Consider the following 7,928-nt stretch of genomic DNA (forward strand, 5'->3'; position numbering starts at 1 on the left):
TGCAAGAGACATTAAAGTGAGACAGACTTGGGCTGAAGATCCTCCTCTAGGTCCTTATCAGCTGGGTTTTCTTGGACTCCTCACTCACATTTCTTGAGAGGCCCTTTCTGAAGCTATTTGATCTTTTAAGAAAATACCAAAATGTCAAGAGAAATAAATGTGTACTAAAATAAGAATTACTAGGAATTACCAAAAAAAAAAAAAGTCACTGTGTGAAATCAGAAAGAATCACTGTGAAAATCAGAAGGAATTTCCCATAAGATGGTTCCTTATAACCATCTTATAGGTCCACATGGAGAAACTAATGTATATAGATTAGCCTATCCATATTTGTACTGTATTATTTATATTAACTGATATTTGTACTGTATTATTTATATTAACTGATCATCACCTTAAACTCAAGGAAAAACTCATGACAGTAGAATAGAAAGGAGAGATGTAGGGGTAGAGTGTGGAAGGAAAAATCAGGAGTCATTTCCCATGGACACAGGGCACTCTGCTTCAAGGAACCCCCAGAGAAGACCTAGGTTCCTTGTGGGGTCTGACTCAGCCTGAGCCCCCTCCCCACCCCAGAAGTGTCTGCCCAGCAACTTGCTCTTAGCCAAGGCAAAATGGATGTGTCACTCTCTGGTCACTCACACAAGCTAAAGCAACTGCCAATATGAGAATCAGCTGAGACCCAAGAGACTGGAAGATAGATATAGGCACATCTTATCCCCTCTGGAGCCCAGGTTCTAGTGAAGACACCAATAAACCAATAGTTTAGTAACACTCCACATGGTTAATGGATCAAAAGTTTATTGATCTGTTAGCATAAGACAGATTCTCCGTCTTCTCAAAAGCACACAGATGATATAGACAAATAAACCAAAATTGTAATACAACATAGCAAGTGTTCCCAGGACTCAGGTTAGGGTCTCCATGTTGGAAAATGAGGAGGCTAAAGAGAAGATGTGATATTTGTGTTGATCATTTCAGAATAAGCAGTTTGTCAAGAATAGTGCAAGGAAGGAAACCCAAATGCCCAGCACAGCAGTTCAAAGGCACTGCCTTGAGAACAAGCCTGGTATGTTCAGAAACAAGTGCGTTGGTTGAGTCAAGAAAGAACCCAGGGAGAGGACGGGGTGGAGGCCAACAGGTCGGTCTGAGCAGAGAGCGGAGGGGCTGGTATGTCAAGACAAGAAGTTTCAATTTTAACCTTTGAGAAAGAAGGAACCAGCCAGGGTCGACAGGTCAAACATGTTTTTTCTTTGACTGATTGTCTCCTTTTGTTTTTAAGAAAGATTACACCATCCACCGTATGAAAAATGAAGAGCCAGTAGCGTGACTAATGAAGTACTTGGGTGAGAAATGGTGACATCAATTCAGGCCCTAGCCTGGAAAAGGGTGGGAGAAACTGGAGTAGGGAGATATTTCTGAGCTCAGAATCTTAAGACTTGCAACTAATTGTGTGAAAGTCATAGTTTTTGTTAAGGCCCAGCATGCTCTGGGTTGACTCAGAGTTGGCCCTGTTTCTGTCCAGCTCCAAACCCTGACCCAGTGACAGCACTGCCTCCCACGTCGGAGGTGGATAAGAGGAAGAAAGGGTGACATGGAGCTGTCCAGCTGGGAAAAAGGCTTGCGGGAAAGCAGGGCTGTTGGTGTTGGGTGTGTGATAGCTGGAATGGCCAGTGCCCAGTCCGTGGCTCTTGCAGGTCTGGAGACCAAGGAGATTTTGATTGGGCCCATAGGAAGGAACATTTCAATGGATGGGAGCTTGCAATCATGGCAGTGAGGAGATCATCTGTGGAAAAGGAGAGAAGGACAGGGATACAGTCCCAGGATTCTGATATTCCAAGCAGCAGAGGTGAGAGGAAAACCAGGCACCGCATGTTCTCCCACAGGAGTTCCTGTCGGTTTGGGTTTTCTCTGCCAAGGAAATCTTGGTATAACTTGCAAACCTCACCTCAGAATACAACTCCAACTATCAACCAAATGAACAAAAGCACATCTGTTACCCTAAGATAAAATTTCAGTAAAAACATTAAAATCACACCAATCAAGGGCTGATATCCTCAAAAGACCACTGTCCATTTCCCCTTGCAAAAGACCATTTATTTCTATGCTTAGGGCAGGTCCTTGTGAACGACACAATGCTCACCCCCCCTCCCCCAGCACCACATGAAATCATGAAGGTAGAATACTGTCAAATTGTATTTCATAGTCCTAATAGGTCACGTCCCTTTGATACTCCTTCTGAATGCCCTGATAATTGAGACAGGCTGATTCATCCTTACACAAACCATTTTTCTCTCCAGCCATGCCAATCACCAATCCCATATCTCACGGGGTATCTTAGATGAGCCATGTCCAATGGAAATATGCCATGAGTCACACATGAGAGCCATTGATATACAGATGGGGAGGAAGAAATGAAGTCCGTGTTCACAGACTGCCTGTGCCAGAAAGTCCCAAAGAAAGCAATGAAACTTCCTGGAATGAGTAAGTATAGCAAACTCACAGGCTACAGGTTAATATACAAAGGCCAATTACTCTATATACCAGAAAGGAACAATTAAAATTTGAACTATAAGATTATATTATTTATAAACACATCAAAGACAATAAAACCCTTGAATGTAAATCTAACTAGAGTCCATGGATCTGTGCATAAACAACCATAAAACTGATGAAACAAATCAGAGAGGACCTAAATAAATAGATATTCTGCAGTCATAGATTGGAAAACTCAGATTGTTATTGAATATGTCAGTTCTTTCTAACTTGAGCTGTAGAGTTAATTCAATCAAATCCCAATCAAAATCCCAGCAAACTATTTTGTAGATATGAACAAGCTGATTCTAAAGATTATATAGAAAATGAAAAGCCTAGTAAAGTCAAGACAATATTGGAGATGACATACTACATGTTTTCAGGATTTATTATAAAGCTTATTAACCCACACTGTATGGTACTGGCAAAAGAGTAAACACATAGATTAATAGAACAGAATAAAGTCTTCAGAGATACAATCAACTTGTCTTTTAGCAAAAAAATACAGGCAGTTCAATATAGAAAAGTTACTCTTTTAAAGAGAATGTTCTAGAACTACCTAATGGTCTATATTCAAAATAAATAAATAAACTTCATTATAGGCTTTACACATCTTACAAAAATAATTCAAAGTGGATCACATACCTCAGTGTAAACTTCAAAGCTATAAAGCTTCTAGAAGAAAACATAAGAGATCATTCCATTTGGTTAGACATTTTTAGCTACACACACACAAATTCATATAAGAAAAATTGATATTAAACTTAAGTTAATTAAAATTTCTCTCTTTTTTAAAAGATTTTTTTTTAAGATTTATTTATTTGTGCATACAGAGCTGGGGTACAGGCCAGAGGCTCAGGGGCGGCAAGAGGCTTTACCATAGACAGAGCAGGGAGCAGAACAGGCAGATCGACAAAGTACACTGCTGAGGGGAGCAGCGGGCGGGTCAGGAGAGGTCTGCCACGCCATGTGGTCACCTCTGGGGCAGGCGGGAATGGAACTACTGCGGGAATTGAATTCATGCGGAAGTGGCTTTAGCTTCTCAGTGCTGTGCTTTAACCCGCTGCGCCACCAGGGAAGGCCTTAAAAGATATTTTTAAGATTTATTTATTCATGCATATAGAACTGGGGTACAGTCCAGAGGTGCAAGGGTGTTGAGAGGATTCACCAGAGACAGAGTGGGGAGCAGAATAGGCCAAATGACGAAGTACCCTGCTGAGGGGAGTAGTGGGCAGGTCAGGAGGTCTGCTGCACTGTGTAGCTCACCTCTGGGTCAGGGCGGGGATCCAACTCATATAGAAGTGGCTTTAGCTTCTTAGTGCTGTGCTTTAACCCGCTGCACCACCAAGGAGGGCTCAAAATTTCTGCTTATTACGACAATGTTAAAAGAATGAGAAAACAAGCAAGTCCAGGCTGGGAGAATATATTTGCAAAATGAATATCTGATAAAGGACATCTACCCAACATATGCAAAGGACTCATAGAACTCAAAATAAGAAAAGAAACCAAATTTTTACTTTCTGTCCCATCCATTATTAATATGCCTTTGACTTCTCTCCCTCTTCCTCCTCTCTTAACCCCAGAAACCTCAGCAACCGTATTTGTAAGTGTCTATTTGTTTGTGTTGGCATTTTGCTTGGTCAAATCATTTTCTCAGTAAATGTCCAGTATTTGTCTTTGTCATTCTGACTTGCTTTATTACACATACTTTCCTCAAGCTCTTTCATTTGGCTCAAACTCAACATTTTCAAACTATCTAATTTTTTTTTAAATATAATAGTTTATTTTTACATCATTTTGTACATTTTCTTTTTCATCTCAATTATAATCCCCGCGGGTTTCCCATCACCAAGTCACCCGAGTGCCATCATCATAGTCCCATGCACTTCCCTCCCCACCCCCTGTTTTTGAACCCATCCCCCACTCCACCCCCACAAAATCAAACTATCTAATTTTTAAATGGATGACCTATCTGATCAGCCATCTCACTGACAGACAGATGGCAAGTAAGTATATAAAAAGATACTGAACATCATTCCTAACTTGGAAATTGTAAGCTAAAACAATAGCAAGATACTACATCTGTTAGGAACCTAGAATCTAAAAACCGAACTGATGATGAGGATGTGAACAACAGGAACATTTATTCATTGCTGACTGTGATATCGGTAGCTGTGTAATGACATTTGTAGTTATGCCAATGGAGAGAGTTTGTCCACTGATATTAAACTTAGTTATGGTGAAAAAGCTGAAATTAGGGAATGATACCAGTAGCTGAAGATGGTAAATTGTTACAGATATGCCCCCTGGAGAGGTTTGCTTGTAAAAAATAGAGTGCCCCCGAAAGATGCTGAAAATGGGGTGAAGCAGTAAAAAAAAGTATTTAGGGAGCCCCGCGTACACAGGAGAAGTAGCCCAGGGTATGCAAGAGGTGAAACTGTGCAGATGCCCCAGGGAGGTCAAGCAGCAGCAGCAGCAGCAGCAATGTGGCGACATGAGGGCGGCGGGGGTCCCAGACGGCACCATCAGGGCTTCGCAGAGGTGGGCTTTGTGGGCGCGGGGCCCCATGGCAGAGACCACCGTGTGTGGCCTTGTCTGAGTAGTCATTTTGGAATAGTTTTGTGAGGCCTGGTGGGGAAATAGGGAGACCGGGAGAAACAGCCACATAGTCACAGTCATAGTGCCATACCAAGTGTTTCACTCTCCTGAACACCCTCTGTAAAACTACCTATTCAACCCTTTTCCCAACCCTGGAACCTAAAGGTATGCAATTTAAAAAAAAAGTAATTTAGGAGGTATAATGCCAAGGTAGAATGCAATTTTTAAACTAACTGTATTATAGATGTAAGAAAGACCTCACTGAAAGGATTGGGGAAGGGGAGGGGAAAGAGCAAACCTAAGTAACTTTAAAAATGAATAAAATCCATAAATCTAAAAGCAAAAGAAACTGTACATGAGCACTATAATTTGTTTCCCGCATGCTGACATGAACTCCATATGCTGACATGAACCCATGCTGGGAATAAACAATCTCTCAGTAGTAGAAACATGGCCCGTGGGAGAAGCCTCTCAGTGTCAGAGTGGAGTTGCAGGTCAGCAAGGTTAGAAGGCTCAGGTGGTGTGTGGTCATGGGTTAAAGTTGGAAACATCAGCATGAACTCATGCAGAGCTTAATATACATATATTTAGTTAGACATAGAAGTATGCATAGGTATAAGTGTGTGGAGAGGATGCTTAATAAGTGGGAAGAAGGAAAGGGGTCCCCGCAGGAAAACAATGAAAAGAAGTGGGGAAAAAAGAAAAACACTGGAGAATATGTTGTCCTCAGAGCTCCAGAAGTAAAAGGTGTCAAGGCATCTAAGAGAATCAGAAGGAGTATCCGACGCAAGATACAGACTGTGAGAGAGTGACTGAAAACTGCCAGCTTGGTTTTGCCTTTGACAACGTCCGTAGAAAACCAACCACGGAAATTCCAGTAGCAGGGTGCAGGAGCTGTTCTGAAGAGGAAAAGGGAAGTAAGGGAAGTCATCTTTCCAGTGAAAGAAACAGGAAAGAAATTGGAAAATAAATGGAGAAAAAGATGGGGTTTCAACATGTTTGGTTGTAGGATTTTTTTTTTAAGAATTATTTATGCAAAAACTGGGGTATGGGTCAGAGATGTGGCAATAAGAGGATTCACCAGAGACAGAGTGAGGAGCACAGACAGATGTAATGAAACACAATGCTGAGAGGAGCAGTGGGGGTCAGGAGAAGTCTGCTGCGCCCTGTGGGTCAGCTCCGGGGTAGGGGCTCAAACTCCTGCTGCAGTGGCTTCAGAGAGCTTCATAGTGCTGTGCTTTAACACGTTGTGCCAACAGGGAGAGCCCTGGCTGTATTTTGTAATTTTTTTTTTCAGGATGGAAGAATCTTGGGTACAATTATAGACTGTATGTATGAAGAGAGAGGAGGAGAGATGTGAAAACTCTCAGCAAATTCCTCCTCCAAATTTTTATTGTCAGGAAAGGGAGATCAAAGGCGGTGAAAGGACACAGGGCCTCTGAGGTGTAAGAATTCACCGGAGATAGTCTGCAAAGCAGAAAAGGTAACTTTGTTGGTGACCCTACTAGAGAAGCAGCAGGACAAAGGAAGCACTTTTTATACTCTGAACTTTGTAAGATTTCATACAAAGTTCTGTGCTGGCTGCTGCCTCAGTGTCAGTTGTGATTAATGCAGTCCCTACACTTTTCAGAGCTCACATAACTAGAGGTAGGCTTATGGTCTCAATAACAATCGCTTGGTTCCCCTATCTCCCTGAAGTCTCCAGCCAGTTCCCAAGGTAACTCTGTTTAAAATGTCCCATCCTTGTAACTCTACAAGGAAGAGACTGAGCGCTTAACCCTATAAACTTCAACATTTATTCATCACCTCATATGTACCAGAACCTTTCATGAGATCTTGATACTGAAGCCTAGCAAGATGGTGGCAGAGTGAAGACACTGGGCTCGCCTCCTCCAGGTACTCACAACTAAACTGCTGGAAAACAAAACCCAAAATCCTGAGGAAAAAACACACTAAGAGCATCAGTCAGTGGAAAGGGGTATGAGGTACTGATGCTACATGATGATTCTGAGAACAACTCAGAATCCCTACCCTGTGAAGTTTACATTCTAGTTGAAGGAGAGGTACAATAAGTAAAACTCATAACATGGTGTTGGGTTGAGAAAGCAGGAACAGGGGGAGCAGGTGTTGGCAGGAAGGGGCATCACAAGTATGGGAGGTCAGCCAGGGGAGGCCTCGTGAAGAAAGGACATTTGAGTAAAAGTCTGAAGGGTGTGGGGGAGGGGGAAACTCATAGTCAGAGGGAACACTGGGTCATGGGGCTGAGGCAAAGGCATGCCTGGAAAGGACAGGAGCCCCAAGGAGGCCAGTGAAGCTGGAGTCCAGGGAGAGGGGAGCTGTGGAAAGGCCAGCTGAGGAGTCAGGCTGGGCAGGCCTTTGAGACTGTAGTAAGGACATTGGCTCTGGCTCTGAGTGACCTGGGACATCTCACAGGGTTTTGAGCAGACATGAGCTCACTTGAATTTTAACAGTTTCTCTGTAGTTGCTGTGTTGAGAATAATAGACTCAAGGCTAATGGGACAGCAGAACTGGAAAGACTAAGTAGGTTTCTTGCAGCATTTCAAGTGAGAGGTGATAGTGACTCAAGCCATAGAGGCAGCAGGATGATGCTGAGAAGTGGCTGGATGCTGAATATAGTGTGAATCTATCCAACCAAGTGGGAGAAATGAAGGAAAGAAAGGAGTCAGTGCTGGCCATGCACTACCTGGGAGTCAGGCTCTCGACCTAGGCAACTCACTACTGTGGCCTCTCTCCCACTCAGGCCCTCTGCACCTGTGTGTGGCCTCGCTATGCAC

Source organism: Condylura cristata, unplaced genomic scaffold (genome assembly GCF_000260355.1).
Source record: "Condylura cristata isolate star-nosed mole 26May11 unplaced genomic scaffold, ConCri1.0 scaffold00040, whole genome shotgun sequence".
NCBI classification, from domain to species: domain Eukaryota; kingdom Metazoa; phylum Chordata; class Mammalia; order Eulipotyphla; family Talpidae; genus Condylura; species Condylura cristata.